Below are 17,446 nucleotides of genomic sequence, written 5' to 3' on the forward strand. Positions count from 1 at the left end.
CTTCAGCTGGATCATGTCATGAAAAGCTGAGACAGCTTCTTACAATGCATCGTGTAGCCACCAAGTTTGTCCCCCAGTTCATGAGTCAAGACCAGAGAGATCTTTGCCTCGCAATCTCTGAAGAACTTATTGCTCGTACAAATGAGAACGACATGTTCCTTAAGAGAGTCATAAGTGGTGATCAGACGAGTGTCTACGGTTATGATATTGAGACCAAATTTCCATCTTCACAAAGGGTCGGGAAAGGTTCTCCAAGACCAGAGAAAGCTCGTCATGTAAGGTTAAATGCAAAGCCATGCTGATAGTTTTCTTTGACTTTGAAGGATTAGTTCATCATGAATTCGTGCCACAAGGACAAACTGTTAACCGATGGCACTATCGAGACGTGTTGCGACGCCTGCGAGAAAATCTGAGAAGGAAAAGGCCTCAAATGTTGCGAGACAGTGCACTGCTCTTGCATCATGATAACGCACTCGCACATTTAACCCTGCTGGTGCGTTAATATTGCACAAAAAATGAAATCACTGCGCTGCCTGATCTTTCGTACTCTCCAGACCTGGCCCCTGCGGACTTTTTTTTTTTTATTTCCTGAGTCGAGAATCCCGTTGAAAGGACGATCCAGCAAGAGGCATACCAAGACTGCTTTCGGAAGTGGAAACGGAATTGAGAGCCGTGTATCAACAGTGGAGAAGAGTATTTCGAATGCACAATAAGTACCGGGTGATCAAAAAGTCAGTATAGATTTGAAAACTTAATAAACCACGGAATAATGTAGATAGAGAGGTAGAAATTGACACACATGCTTGGAATGACATGCGGTTTTATTAGAACAAAAAAAAGTTCACAAAATGTCCGACAGATGGCACTGGACAGCAAAACGTCAGTGACTGCGCATGACAATCGTGTATAAACGGAGCTGTAATGAGAGAGAGAATCAGATGAGCCAGCAGTCGCAGCATGTTGACGTTACATGAAAAGGCGCTTTTAGTGAAGCTGTATCATCAGAATGAGGAATATGCTAGATCAGCGTTACGATCCTACCGCCATAGGAAGGGGATTCGAACGGGTAAATGTCCGTTGACAAATGCAGCTGTGGCCAGAATGATTTCCCTGTTCGAAGCCACGCGTTGTTTGGACGATAGACCCCGTAGTGGCCCTCTGAGCACAAGGCGTAATGCTGCTGAGACAGTTTAGGAAGAAATGGAGACTGTAGCGGGTTCGTCTATGCACGGGGAAGTCAGCGCTCGTGCAGTCGCACGTCGCACCGGCATTCCATACACTACTCTTTGGTTGTCACTGAGGCGTACTATCCGTACAAAATCCATCGGCATCATGAACTGTTACCTGAAGCGGAGGGCATTTGCGGTGTGGGCGTTTCAAAAGATGGCGAAAGATGACGATTGGTTGAGTAACGTGTTGTGGATCGACGAAGCTCATTTCATGCTCCGAGGGTCTGTCAACGCCCACAACTGAAGAATCTGGGCTACCGAAAATCCTAGAACTGTCGTGGAAACTCCATTGCACGACGAGAAAGTCACGGTATGGGTTGTATTTACCACATCTACCGTTATCAGGCCTTTTTTTCTTCGAGGAAATGCGTGATTCTGGTTTTGTAACTGCTACCGTGACGGGTGAGAGGTACGCCGATATGTTACAGAATCGCATCATCCCCAGCCTGGCTGATAAACACCTGCTGGAACGTACGATGTTTATGAAGGATGGCGCTCCACCCGATATTGCTAGGCGCGTGAAAGATCTCTTACGCGCGCCGTTTGTTGATGATCGTGTGCTCAGCCGCCACTTTCGTCGTGCTTGGCCTCCCAGGTCCCCAGACCTCAGTCCGTACGATTATTGGCTTTCGCAAGTGTATCGTGATGGTCCGACATCTCTATGGATGCTGAAAGACAGCATCTGACGCCAATGCCTCACCATAACTCCGGGAATGCTTTACAGTGCTGTTCACAACATTATTCCTCGACTACAGCTATTCTTGAGGAACAATGGTGGACATATTGAGCGTTTCCTGTAAAGAACATCATCTTTGCTTTGTCTTACATTTTACGCTAATTATTGCTATTATGAACAAATTAAGCACCATCTGTCGGATATTTTTTGAAGTTTTGTATTTTTTTGGTTCAAATGAAACCCCATGTCATTCCTAGCATGTGTGAATTTGTACCTCTCTATCTACGTTATTTCGTGAGTTATTCAGTTTTCAAATTCATACTGACTTTTTTATCACCCGGTAAAAAGTAAGCGTAGAAAAATATTGTGGAGGAAGCTCCAAAATTTTTTGAAGAGACCACGTACTTCACGCATTCTCATTTGACAAGTGATCAGATGATTGAAGCTGTTTTATATATGGTAGTTTAAGGTAGTTTCGACTCGAGCGTGGAAGGCTTACTCAACGACAGAACTCTAATGTCATAAAAACCTGATAACATTTTGGCCTCTTATTTTTCAGTTTCGGCCTGCACCGTACATTTATGAACATGAATAATTTATAAAAAATTTCCTAGTATTCGCGTAAACTTTTCTTTGTAAATTTAGAATCACCATTTGAGATTCCGTATGCTTCTGAAACACATGGAAGTGATGAAATACACCAGTGCTTTTCGCACCTGATAATACTGAAACAGAAATTATTTTAACAAATGAGTGTTGCTTCTCCACATTTGGAACATACAATTATGCAAACAAATTTTCATAGCAATTTTTTTTCCAGCTTTACGTAGGATTTTGTATGTAGCTATTAATATTGATATCACGTTATCTCCCGAAATAAAGCATGAATGCGACACAGTAAGATGCAAAATAAAAATCCACGCGGCACTGCATTTTAATGCCATTCCCGGGTGCAATTACGGCGGCGTTGTTAAATTGCAGCGGAACTGGTTAACGCTGGCGCTAGCGATGTTGGGCGCACTGAGTTACTTCGTTACCCCGCCATACGACCCCACACCATCAGCGACATTAAAATTTACACCACTAGGGAAATTACACTTCTGCAATCGTTTCTAACTCACATTTAGCATTCGGAGATCCTAATGAATATCTCACGGCGTGACATTATTTTCAACGAGTTAAATAATGTGAACCATCCGGCAGTGTCGCATTTCGAACAGGCGGTTGCAATGTATACCTTTTATTGAAGTTCGTAAAACTGACGTGCTGTGCCGTTAAAATTAGACAAGCGTGGATTTGACGAGGAGAGAACGGTGGAGCAAACACATTTTCGTGCTGAAAAAACAACTGCGTTATTTCGAGTACTTGTAGCCTAGCCGATTCTATACTCAATCTTCTTTACATGGATAAGTTATCCTTACTATCTGATTCACCTGTTGTCAGCAGACTCTAAAACGGTAGAGTCTTGTCGAAGTTACCTCTTTTATGCCATTTTTAGCTACTTTATCTCCTATCATTTTACGGGGACGGCACCCTTCTGTTCCTTTAAGGGAGACCCAAGATGGTACTGCCGTAAATGCTTAATCCCCTGCAGACGTTTTACAGTTGTTCAGCCGCGAGAAGTCCAACAGCCGTTGTAAGAAAACTAATCCTATCAAGCAACTATTTCAATTAGTTCTTGAGATTTAGCTGTACAATATTAAGTATGACATGAAAGTAAGCTGTCCAACTGGATCTAGTTTGCTCCTAGTTTTCAGAGGCCTTGCACATTCTCTTTTGAAGCGTACAGATGAACCCCAGATAAGTTGCTCAGAGACAGGGTGTATTAATACTGAAATGCAGGAAGATTAAAGTTTGTTTAAAAGGAATTACTTCGCAGCTGTGACACTTTCATCCGGAAGTGAAAACTTTTTATAAGGCTGCGTAAGATAACGCTTTTGAAGACCGAACGTTTCTAACGTAGGAATGGGTGTGGTTTCCTAGCCAGCTCTGTTTTGCAGTGACAACCGGAAGGCTGTAGATATGGAGGTGAGTTTCGTGGTGTGCTGCTTCACTTCCAAAAGGTACATTTTTTTTTTTTTTACCTTGACCTACTGTACGAAATAAATACGAGTGGATTGTTGTTGTATGTGTAAACTGGTTTCGTATCCTAACTTTCCTGTGCGTCTGGGTTCCAAAGTAAATCTGAACAATGCAGGTAGTGTGCTTACGTAAACTCTGTTTGAGAAAAATAGTCGCCAAATCAATTTGAAACCATGCAATTTTACTGCAAATGACGTTTGCCAAAAGAATTAGAAAACATAAAACTGTATATTAAGTAAGCTATCCTGTAAAAATTCTGTATTCCACAGTGCAGTGAACAGCCCTACAATGCGTGATGTCACATTTGTTGTCTTACAGGTAGAGTATACAAAACGAACAGGATAAAAATTCTGCATAACATTGCAAGCTGAGCTTTCTAAGAATGACTGTCAAAAGCCCTTTTATTAACATGTCCAGTAAATTTACTTATACAAACTGAGTAAATAAAATTACAGACATTAAACAACACACTCATGAATGTAACACAGCACTGTAAGTAAGACTCTCTGACAAAGAAATGAGCTCGCATCTCGTGGTCGTGCGGTAGCGTTCTCGCTTCCCACGCCCGGGTTCCCGGGTTCGATTCCCGGCGGGGTCAGGGATTTTCTCTGCCTCGTGATGGCTGGGTGTTGTGTGCTGTCCTTAGGTTAGTTAGGTTTAAGTAGTTCTAAGTTCTAGGGGACTTATGACCACAGCAGTTGAGTCCCATAGTGCTCAGAGCCATTTGAACCATTTGAACAAAGAAATGAACTCAATACTGAACGCGATAATAATGTTTTAATGAAATGCATAACAGTGACCTGTGTGCGAACTGTGACGTTAAATTGGCCCTAACAAACTTCTGTGACTTTTCCTGTTGCAATGGTACCGCTCGAAAGTGATGAATGGTAACATGCACTACAGCAGCAACCCATCTAAAGAAAATAAAGCATGCTCAAATGCAATAAAGGGAAATGCATATATACTAGGCGCATCATGCTTTACTTGCAATGACTGTGTTCCGCTAAGTGCAGTGCTGCGACGCACGATGGCAAAACTATTTTTCATTAGGACACGGTGGAAAAAACTGAACTTACTAAACGATATAGAAGAGACTAGCACTCAAATACTACCCTATGAAACCCTGACTCCTTAACAATTACAACAATATTTATAATATTCGTTTCATATAAACGGTACATTTCTACTATGTAATTGGTTACCGAAATGGTAAAGGAGGTATAGCTCTGAGTTGAAGCATGTGAGCAGATAATTTTGCTCGGTCTCTTCTCGGCATTCAAAGTAATCGAGCCCAACCAATAAAGAAAAATTGTGCTAAAAATGTGCTTCTTTCAAACTAATGATAAATTACGTGCGAGAACGCAATGCAGAAACACTTTTCGACCCTCTCTTTACAAAATCATACTTCCAAAGAGCAATATCCTCTGCATTTGTATTTCTGTGTTCTGCTAGTTAGTTCCACACCGTTCTGCAGCGTTACCAAAACCTTACTGTCTCATTTCCTTCTCACCCAATGCTATATTAGCAACGGTAATGCTACTGATAACCAAAGGTCACATAGATTTTACTCAGAACCTCTGTGGCGTAGGTCAAAGATCACGTAGCTTTTACTCAGAACCTCTGTGGAGTAACGCATCGACTATCGAAGACTTCTTTTTGAAAAAAGGCCTGCGAACAAATCTGAAATCGAATAAACAGAGAACTCACATCGCTTTCATCGAATACCAAAAATAAGCTAGAAACCTTAAAACAACCGGAATATCCGAACAGAAAGTGTGATTTTATTCAAAAATATCTAGCGAACAGCACTACAAGAGGCAGTAATAAAGGATTAATTATTACGTAGAATTGCTTACTGTACGCACTGAATTTTTTGTTTGCTTACATTTACATGTCTGTAGCCCTGAGACGCGCAGAAATCCATGTGCATCTGGTACCATCGACGCCGCTAAAAATTCAAAAGAAAATGACCAATTTAACTGCGAATAAGCAAGAAGTTAATAACGTTACATTATTTTTTACGTGTTTATTAAAACTTCATCACTATCCGTTGCTTATTGTTCTTAATGCTATGGAATCGTCAGCAGTGGAGGCTCCTCAAAGATGACATCGTTACAAAGGTGAGGGCAAGGTATTTACATGGTCAATGTCTGGTACAAAACTTAGTAACTGTCTCTATATGGTCCAAAAGTCCGAAAACACGCTCAAAAAATCCTAACGGAGTAGCAAACAGCAAAAAAGAGTCACTACGCATCAGGAAGGGGAGGAGGAAAAACGTACAAGCTATGTCACCAAAATGTCGGTCATCTTGAAAGCCGCCAATAGGAAGATGGTCGTGTGACGTACCAGACAGATAGAGAGTTTCCCCAGAAAAACGGTGACGTTGTTATTTTGAACATAGCTTTATTCGTTCTCAAATTATAACCAATTATGTGTGGCAACAGTGAAATGCTCTGCAGCGTGAGTGTTACGCACCGAAAAGGCATTAAGCCGACGTTACACAGTCCCGAAAGAGCGCCAAAAGTCAGAGGAAAGTTTCGATATACTGTCCATTATGTCGGAGTGTTTCTGCTATCCTCAGAACCCAGTCCTGGTGTTCTTTGAACAACACATCAACAATCTACTGCTTAAGATAAACCAGATCCCGTACTTCCTCGGCATAAACCAGTGCTTTGACGTGACACCAGACGGAAAAATAGAAAGGAGATAAATGTGGTGAACGTGGTGACCACTCCACAGCACCACTGCGACCAATCCACTTTTGGGGGGGAAGTGCACATCCAGGTACATCCCCACTCAGCGTCCATAATGCGGCGGGGCTCCATCGTCCAATAAGAATTCCGGAAACGTCCCGTCCTCCGTTAACACCGAAGGAAACACCTCTTTATGCAACAACCTGAGAATCAGTCTTCAATAAAAAGCGATCCCACCACTTCGGTACCCCGCAAACCACACCAGACCATCACTTTTTGCGAGACCACCATTTTAGATGCATCAATCCAATGTATATTTCTGTCCGACCTATTTCTGTGATTCTGTTCGTCTACGTCACCATTGATAAAGAAATTAGGTTTATCACTGAACAGTGGGTAACAGGTAAAACGAGGGTTTATCTGCATTTCCTGCGTCACCCATTCTGAGAATTGTAACCAACCTTCTGGGTCATCCTCATTCAGGTATTCGAGCAGTTAAATTTTGTACGGGTGTTATTTGTGCGGTGATAAAATTCGCAAAATTGAGTTATGGCATAGCGTATAAGTTTTCCTCCTCGTCTTCCTCATGTGCAGGGACTTTGGTTTACTGTTTTCTACTCCGTTTGGATATTGTGAAGGTGTTTTCCGACTTTTAGACCACCTTGTATCATTACGTACAATGTAATGCACATACATCGACGAAAATTTCCTACGTTCTTTGACTAAGAATGAGCCTTGAGTAACAACTATTTGGAAGTGTTAGTCCAGCTCTGAGCGTAAGTGTTACATATGTAAAAACCATCAAATGGAGTGTTAAACGGTGCAAATTACGAATCCCATGTCTGACATGTAATATGGAAAGACAGCAAAATCTAGCACTGGAGAAGGCAGACGTCATAGTATGATTTACTGGAAGAATGGTAAGGCAGTGTAAACGGAACTTCGCAAACATTCTTTCGTCTCTACCATATGAATTGAGCATTATGTAAATCAGATACACAAAGATACCGAACACACAGCACAGTACCATGCCGGATAAGGTGTAGGATACAGTTGTAATTATAAACAGCTTCCAGTCGCCTCGAAATGGATAAATACAGGTCCTGTTCATTTGCAGAGGAAGCTTATACCACTGCCCCTGCAAAACACTGGCAATTTCAAGTGAAGCTGGAGGTAGATAGCTGTCACGCACCCTTCTCTCCAAACTAGACAACAAAGACTTCATAATACTTAAATTAATGATTGTGGTGGCCCAGAGGAGATGCGATAGTTCATACTCGTGTGCACCAAACTTGTCTTGGACGATGTGAGCACTGTGAATAGCGTCCCTGTTGTCTTGGAACTCTGCCTCACAATTGGGAAACAAACTTTGTACCGTAGGATGGACCTGATCAGCAATAATGCTCGCGTAATCACTGGCTGTATTGCGACCTTCAGAGTAGCCATGGCGCTCAAGGAACACCACTTTACTGCTGAACAAATCATTACTGATGGCCGTGCGGTCTAACGCACGGCTTTCCGAAGCGCCTGGTCCCTGGCACGAATCCGGCGCGGCGGACTTGTGTAGAGTCCGGTGAGCCGGACAGTCTGTGGATGGTTTTTAGGCGGTTTTCCATCTGCCACGGTGAATGCGGGGTGGTTCCCCTTATTCTGCCTCAGCTACACTATGTCGGCGATTGCTGCGCAAACACTTTCTCCACGTACGCGTACACCACCATTATCTACCACGCAAACATAGAGGTTACACTCGTCTGGTGTGAGACGTTCCCTGGTGGGGTCCACCGGGGGCCGAACCGCACAATAATCCTGGGTTCGGTGTGGGGCGGCGGAGGAGTGAAGTGGTCTGCGGTAGCCGTCGTGAGGTTGTGCACCACTGCGGCTGCGGCGGGGACGGAGCCTCTGCGTCGTTTCTAGGCCCCCGGTTAACGCTCAAAACATTACAACACAATGAACCCCAGCCATGTTTCACTCTCGTGACGTAAGCACGGCCAGAAGCTTGAAACAATATGCAACAAAATTCATCCGACGAAATGACTCTCTTCCATTACGGCATAATCCTGTTTTAAAGACTTCGGCGCCATGTTCTCCTATAACGCCATTTGCATCATTGACGAGGTGTTCTGGAATTGTGTGTGTGAAATCTTATGGGACTTAACTGCAAAGGTCATCAGTCCCTAAGCTTACACACTACTTAACCTAAATTATCCTAAGGACGAACAGAAACACCCACGCCCGAGGGAGGACTCAAACGTCCGCCGGGACCAGCCGCACAATCCATGACTGAAGTGCCTGAGACCATTCGGCTAATCCCGCTCGGCTGTTCTGGAATTCAATCTCGCCCAACAGTTCCTTCCTTATGGAACTTCCTTCGTGGTGTTTTGGTGCTGACATGGTTCACAGGGTTCAAGAGTGTGACATTCAGTTCTGCAGTGACTTTTGCAGCTGTCGTCCTCTTGTTTTTCGTCACAATCCTCTCCAGTGACCATCAGTGACGATCATTCACACTTCCGTCCACGTCACTTAGCGGTTAACATTTTCCCGTTTTCCCTGTATACATTATAAATCTTCGATATGATGCCTCTTGAACCACTGGAAACTTCGGCTGCCTTGCTTACATCAACATTCATCACACGAGTACCAACAAGTTATCCACGTCCGAAGTCACCTCGCTCCGGCACGTTGCACTGACAACTTCACTGGGTACTGGACCACGACTGACACTTGTTACGTATTGACAACATTGCATAGGAGCCTTTATCATCAAGTAGAACAACACAACCAGCAGGCGTGGCTAGAATTTATGTTCAACAACGCATTTCTCGCGGTGTTCCCGTATTTTTTCCATGCCCTGTAATGAACAGGAGGGAAAAATGACTCAGAGAATTACTGAATGATCACTCACTTGTTTCTTTAATCCCTGTTGTGGTGAAATATGTGCAACAAACTGCAATGAGTCACGTTAAAATAGGATCCTGCGCTCTTATTTACGAAAAAGAGTAAAGAAATACGCTACTTACTACATGTTGCGTGATGGCCTCGACGCTGAAATTAAAGGTATTCTGCGTAACAGTGACATGTACAAACAACCTTTCTGTTCACGTTCCAGCCGAAATAGAGGAGCTGAGAGTACAAGTGGTGCAAATGACATTTCATAAGAAAATGATCTAAGTACACATTTTTAGAGCTGAATTGTGGATTTCTTCTCAGTAAAAGAACTACAAGCGATTTCATGCATAGTTCTGCAGTCTGGGTGGTGAAGTTTAGGCTCTAAGCGAATACCTGGACTGCATTTATAACAAAACTTGTACAAGCGAAATTCCGTACGAAAGAAGAATTGCGTCGTCTTTAATGAAGTTCCAGATATGTATTTGATAATAACAGTGCAATAGCCTAATCTGTATGGTCTAAGATTACTTATACCAGTATTTAAGGCATGTTTAAATAGGCCCTGTATTGAAACAGTGGATGTACATCTTGACGCAAAATCAGCATATTGACTCAACAGATCACGAGTTATTTGAACCTGGCCGTACGTTCATGGAATATGATAATGCAGAGAAACACTTTAAATGTGTAATTGTTCCCCAAGGTAGGATGTAAGCAGTGAAGGAGGTGAAGCTAAAGCTTTTAGTAGTAGAAATGGAAATGGAAATTTTTCTTTCAATTAAAGGCCTGGATGCCGTAGCAAAGGACAAAATTGCTAAAGACACGGAATGAAAATACAGTGGAGGAATAGCAGTAGGATCAAAATCAGTAATGAAAATCCTCTATCAACGCAGCTGAGATATTTTCTAAAACGCGATCTTGGGTTTACTGAAGCGGATTTTAGGAGGCACAGCGATGGCCGATTACCAGTACCTCTTCTCCAGCCTTTGCATCGAGATGAGCATGAAATAAAATTTGAGGAGTAGGAAGTATTTTTAGGTGTTGTGAACATGAGGGTATTACTGCGTCTGCTGTTGTGGGTTGCCTGTTAATTTTGAAAGTGTGTATATTTGTGGTGATATCTATGTTAAGGTCTAAAAAGTTAATGAATTTTTCACCCAGCTCCACGATGAATTGTATGTTTCTGTGTTGTGAATTTAGATGTTCTAGGAATGTGTTCAGTTGTCTGTTGGTACTTGTCCACATAGACAGTGCATCATCTACATACCTGTACCAGTATTAACTATTATTACTGAGGGATTCATTTTCTAGGAACTGTTTTCCAAAATTGTCCATGAACATTTCAGCTAAGAGGGGACTGAGGGGGGACCCCATTGCCAATCCTTCTAGCTGTTTCTAAAGTGTACCTTAAAATTGGAAATAATTTGTTTCACACATGTTTGCGTGGCAAAATTTAAGTTTTCTACTTGTACTGAGTTTACGCATGCTCTGTATAATAGTTCTGTCAGAATATCAAGGCATTCTTGTGTAGGTATTGGAAGGTCTTTAATTTTTTCGACAAGGTCCACCGTGTTTACAATTTCAAACTTAGATTTGAATTTTGTTTTGGTTTTGACACAGGAATGTAATTCTTTGGCAATTTTGTTGTTTGGTGTAGTATATGTTGGGACAAGTGGTCTTGGAGGATGTATTTTTTGTGTAGTTTAGGTTCAAAATGGCTCTGAGCACTATGGGACTTAACTACTGTGGTCATCAGTCCCCTAGAACTTAGAACTACTTAAACCTAACTAACCTAACGACATCACACACATCTATGCCCGAGGCAGGAACCTGCGACCGTAGCAGTCGCACGGTTCCGGACTGCGCGCCTAGAACCGCTAGACCACCACGGCCGGCTGTAGTTTAGGGCGTCCACACAGTTTAGGTGCTATTGGATTTATGTTGCTCAAATATTTAGCTTCATAATCGTGTATTACACTTTTGCAGAACTTGGTTAAGTTTTTAATTTCTTCATTAAAGGATTATGTGGGGTCTTTGTTATATTCGCAACCCTGTGGTCTAGCTATGGGCAGCCTGTTAGCTGGTATTTTGTCAGAGATTTTTATAAACTCAATGGAGCAGATGTTTTTTAGGAATTATCTGGACATGGATAATAATATAATTTTCTATGCGAGATATGTAAAAGACTTGATGTTTGGGTTTGAAGGTTCCAATAAAGGCCTAGAATTGTTATCTACCACTTTCAATAACGTCCATGAAAAAATCAGCTTCACGCAAGAAAATGAAACAACTGGTAGGACCTTAGACTATGTCGATCTGACTCTGTCCATTATTGGCTACAAAATAGATTTCAACATTTTTCGGAAAGCAACCTATTCCGACAACGTCATCCCAGTTAATTCCACCCATCCTCAAGCCCATAGAATGGCCTCCTTTCAATCGCGTGTCCATCGAGCCCTTTCCATTCCTCTCTCGCCAGACAATTTACAGAACGAATTAAGGGTACTCGGAAACATCGCTCAGAATAATGGATATAATCCCAGTATAGTGAGATAGTTGTTTAAGAAAAAAACACGAAGGAAGACTACCACCCTTTCCAGGCCAGGTACCCACAATCATGACCAGGCAACGAAATACACACTATTTGCCTTTATAGGTAACGTATCCTACAAGGTAGGTCGTTTATTAAAAACATAGGGTGAAAAGTTTGATACTCTACCACCAACAACCTTAAAAAGAATTTTCCCCATTCTCTTGATAAAGGTACTGATAAATCATCCCTGTCACGTGTATATAAGATCACTTGTGCTGAATGTCACTGTTATTACATTGGCCAGACAGGACGGGCTCTGTCTGTTGGGTTTAAAGAGCATCTGCCGACTAAAAGCGGTGATGGAACACGAGGATAGACATTTGCTAAACATCTTGTCCAAATGGCCCATGCTCCCGAGCCTATAAAAGATGTAGAACTTTTGCATAATGAAGTCAAAGGATGTAAGTTAGACACCCTTGATGAATTGAAAATTTTTAAACACCTTATTACTGACAGGGAAAATTCACTTAATGATCAGCTGCAACTAAAAAATAGAAATTATTTCGAAGAATGTCAACTTTTATTCCAGTGGAGTTGACCCACGGTCCGCTTCGAATTTACGATGCTTTTTCCTATCTTCTTTGCCACTTTATTTTGGTGCGAGTGTGCATGTGTCACTATATATATATATATATATATATATATATATATATATATATATATATATATATATATATATATATATATTGGTACTGACACCAGATGCAAAGGTGTTTCATATATTACCTGTTTTATGTTCAAGATATTTCATGCTTCGCAAACTTGTGTCTCCCATACTAATTTATTAGTTACTGTAGTGGGGTTTAGCCCTCTTATTATAATATTTGAATCTAAATTTCTTTGCCCTGACTTAGTAGCGAGTTCTCAGGAAAATTGTTTAATGTACTGTACCACAAGTAGGCATTTGTCAATTTGCAGGACTGTTCCCTGTCACATTTTGTTTACAATTTACGTTGTGCTAAATAATTTTGAGACAGCTTGTCTCTAGCGCTTGCGCATGCGCTCGCGCATGCGCTCGGCCGCTGGCCCAGCCCCGCCGTGGAACTGCTCGCGACGCCTGGTGTCCTTGTTGCTTACGTGTGACTCTTATTCCTGGTCCGGCATATAGCTCTGTCTACGTTTTTCTTATTGTTTTTAGTACTGACAGACATAAACTTACGATTATGCATCTTTATCCTGTATTAGCTTTATTCTGTGACATGGCCAACCCGCTACTGTACCAAAACTGCAAACTACTCTAATCCATTTCTGGGGTAAAGTCATCTGGTTGTTGTGATGATTAGGGCGCCTTTCACTATGGTTGTAGCATGCGATAGAAGATTTGCATTTAGTATTTTTCAGCATTTCAGTTGGCTGTTTAATGCTTTCCTGCTAACTTCAATGATATGGTGTAAGTTCATCCTTAGTGCCATAGAATAGCCTACCTTTCCTCTGCGGAAGTTGAAAGCTTGGTAACCGTAGACCACATGGTTTTTACAGTTCATGCAAAAAAGTCAGATTTGCATGAAAATAATAGTTATGATGATAATTATTTAAAATTATAACTGCTGGTTCGGAACATGTACGTAGCACGTTGTAGTACGCAAACGACAGCGCGTATATTGTGTGCGATCTTTATCACAGCCAACTGATTTATCAGGCTGAAATTTACATTAGAGATCTCTGATTAGCGGAGCATGGTACTAAATATACCGCTACTAAATAGAACTTAATACATTTTAATTATGTTATTATTATTTTCTAATAAAATTACACTAAAACATATTCAGGAGCTACTCGTTAGGAAGCCCAAAGCGGAAGAAGAAGAAGAGTGAGTTGTACATATATAATTTTAAGATTTCCTTGAGACTAAGCTCTGCATCTCTATCAATTTAGCAAAAAACCTCAAACAACTAAAACACAGCATAATGGTAATCATAAACATAAGAGGAAGGACATACTACTTTCTAACTCAGGAGTGATTTGGAATATAACTCAGAGGCAAGGAAGCTGACGTTCACAACGGTTCATTAAAAGTATATATTACCTGAGCGAAACAATTGTATTTGAAAATATCATTAATTACAGTACTGTTCAACCATCTGTTAGAACATAACACGCCCCCAGGCCTATTATGGTGTCGATAGCGGCAGCCTGCGGCAACATTAACAGTCTGGTCACAGGATGGCAGTGGTGGCTTCTGAAACAAGATACTAACACACATATAACAACTGAAATACGTATGATTTTATGTATATAGACTGAAGCGGCGAGTGAAAATATGTACCCGTCTCCTGACAGGATAAGGGAGAAATGGCGGGAAGGAAATGTACCTCTATTTAAACTGTTTTTTTATTATTTATTTTAGATTTAATATCCTAGGGACAAAAGAAAAACCGGTCACATCTGATAAAGAAGAGAAGGAAATGTAGGGCTGATGTGACTTCCTCGTCACCGTACAGGGAGGGATATTCTAGCCCGTGAAACTACGCAAACCTGGGACTCCCCATTGCTCCGGGCAGTCAATAAATATGCTGGCTAGAAAGTTCGCGAAGTGAGTTTTGTATTTTCAGTGACCTCGGATGATTTCCCGTTGTTCTAGGAGCTAGAGGAAATAGTCCGATATCAAGGTCCGTGAAAGCATATAGTGAGATACGTGTCTTGCAATCCAGAGGATTGCCGACGTTTTCTGTGAGGGGAAAAACACCGAGTCTGGGAAGAATAAAGCATTCGTCGCGATCGCAGAGTCGTCGGTGCGTTGGGGGAGTGTGACGATGCGTTGTGCTGGTGCGGATCCTCGTGGGAGGTACTTGTGACTGAACGTGACTAAAATCAACGATGAATCGCGAGACGTGGGAACACGAAGGTGGTGTGGTGCCTACCGCCACAGGTGATTCAAAGGACGAGGGAGAAGAACGGCCGGCCGTGGTGGCCGAGCGGCTCTAGGCGCTTCAGTCTGGAAACGCGCGACCGCTACGGTCACAGGTTCAAATCCTGCCTCGGGCATGGTTTTGTGTGTGTTGTCCTTAGGTTAGTTAGGTTTAAGTAGTTCTAAGTTCTAGGAGCCTGACGGCCTCAGATGTTAAGTCCCATAGTGCTCAGAGTCCTTTGAACCATTTTTTTGAGAAGAACGTCCACGACTGCCGATATGATGGCGTGTTGCCGTTGCGTCCAGGTCCGTACCTTCACCCACAGATACAGAGCGAGAACCTTGTTCCACACATTCGTGAGTTTAAGTCCTCCAGAATGGTGTGGGAGAGTTAAAGTCTCGTATCTAACCTTAAACAGGATCCCTTGGCTGACATAGTACCCAGAGGCTGCCATTAACCTGTCAGCAATATCATGTGGCATTGGAAGTACCTGAGGCAGTCGTGAGGTAAGGTGAACATTAGTGTATTCCACCCTTTGGAGCAGGTCATGGTTTCGGAGCGAATTGTTGTGTTTGTGGAATCGGACGTGCTGGAGCAGTCGTCGATAGCTCGCCGCCACTGATTACTGTAGCGACCGCGTGAACAACCCCTATGCATCGCATAACGTCCACCGTCGTAAACGGACTTTGGAGACCGTTAAGCCCCCGTCCGCCATCAAGCCGTCGGCATATGTGCGACACTTGGATAAACTAGCACGGAATCGGACACTTTAAGTTTCCGTCGAAGAGTCTACATCAGTAGTTCAAGCGCTATTGCAAACAGCACCATCGACAAAGTACATCCTTGCCTAACTGAGATGTAAACAGGAATCGTGCCGACCTCCTTGCTGTTGACCCTTACCATCGATGGAGCGCTGCGAAAGAGGCGCATGAAGACAGTAATGAAATGCTGGGGTATCGCAGTGCGTCGCACGGTCGAGTCATGGAAATCATGATTGACCCTGTCAAAGGCACGATCAAAAACTACTAATATGTACGCTGCTAACATGTGACATGCTTCCATCAGGACTACGATGTCACAATATTCACATTGGAGAGAGTGAATGTTGCTCTGAACTCCGAGACAAACCTGGTCTGGTGGTAATGTCTTGGATATTACAGTCTTGAGCCTTGCCGCCAACATACACGCGAAGATTTTGTAGTGAGTATTGAGCATTGTGAGCGGAAGAAATTGTGGGCGCTGACACTCCCTGACGTTTACTATATTGGTATGATCACTCCCGTCATCAACTGTGACAGGACGTCCGTGTCAGGGCACAATAATTAAAGTCTCGTATCTAATCTTAAACAGCATTCCTTGGCTGACATAGTGTCCAGAGGCCACTGCGAAAACGCTGAGTCCTTATCTAAGGTCAAAGTCCTCGTCCAGTATAGAAGCCGAGTGCACTCTCGAGCTACGCTCAGTCTGTGTCTTGCTGCCGCACAGGCAACTGCATTGAACGCCGCCAACATGCCTTACAGGAGGTATCGTCGTACCCGCGCAATAGTCTACAAAACCATAGAAAACATTGAACTTACAACGACATCAGGAGGCAAGAAAAATCGCATTCCAGTGAGGGGTGTTGCAGCCCACGCCCTCGTCGATGGATCTTGTGTATTTCTTAGATGTTCTCTTAATTTTTCAGCTTAGATATCAACGACACTTTCTCACATGGAAATGGATGGTTCACCGTTCCCATAGTAAGATGTGGTAGTGGTGTTTCTAGTGTACCTGGTCTTGAAAGTCTTAATGATAGAGATGTAACAGCTTATCGTACCTATCATGTGTTTGAAATTGGTAATAAAGGTTTTGGTAAATCAGCTTATGATTCAACATCGTTAGACCCTCAGATTCACGATAAATTTCGAGCGTAACCCATCGGACCCTGGGGATTTATGCACCGCACCTTTCTTGAGTGCCATCGTTATCTCATCTTCCGTTAGTGCTTTCAATAACGCCGCTGCATCCGAACCATTAATCATGTGCATCTAACGCAATATGTCTTCTCCCACCCGATCGTCCGTCGGTATCCAGGCGAAAAGGAGGCGGAAAAGCTCCAGGTACCTAGCTGCAGTGTCCTATTGTGACGTCAAGGGCCGATCTTCCCCTCCGTGGAGCACTATGATCAACGATTGACGATTACGTGCACGTCTTCTGGGCACATGGTGCAAGGAAATACGTGCTTCATCGACGTTTCCCAAGCAACAAGCACACATCGGAAGTCTCTCCAATCGACGTCTCGCGCGACAAAATGCACGCCTAAATGCGATGGACTTCCGCTGAACGCCGGGTGATGGGACCTTGAAGGGCAGGTCACAAATCACCATGTAATAATATTCAAGTGTATCTCGGAGCCAACTCGCTTTTCCCATGACGTAAGTTATTAGAGACCTACGTAT

This window comes from Schistocerca piceifrons, chromosome 6 (assembly GCF_021461385.2).
Source record: "Schistocerca piceifrons isolate TAMUIC-IGC-003096 chromosome 6, iqSchPice1.1, whole genome shotgun sequence".
NCBI classification, from domain to species: Eukaryota; Metazoa; Arthropoda; class Insecta; order Orthoptera; family Acrididae; genus Schistocerca; species Schistocerca piceifrons.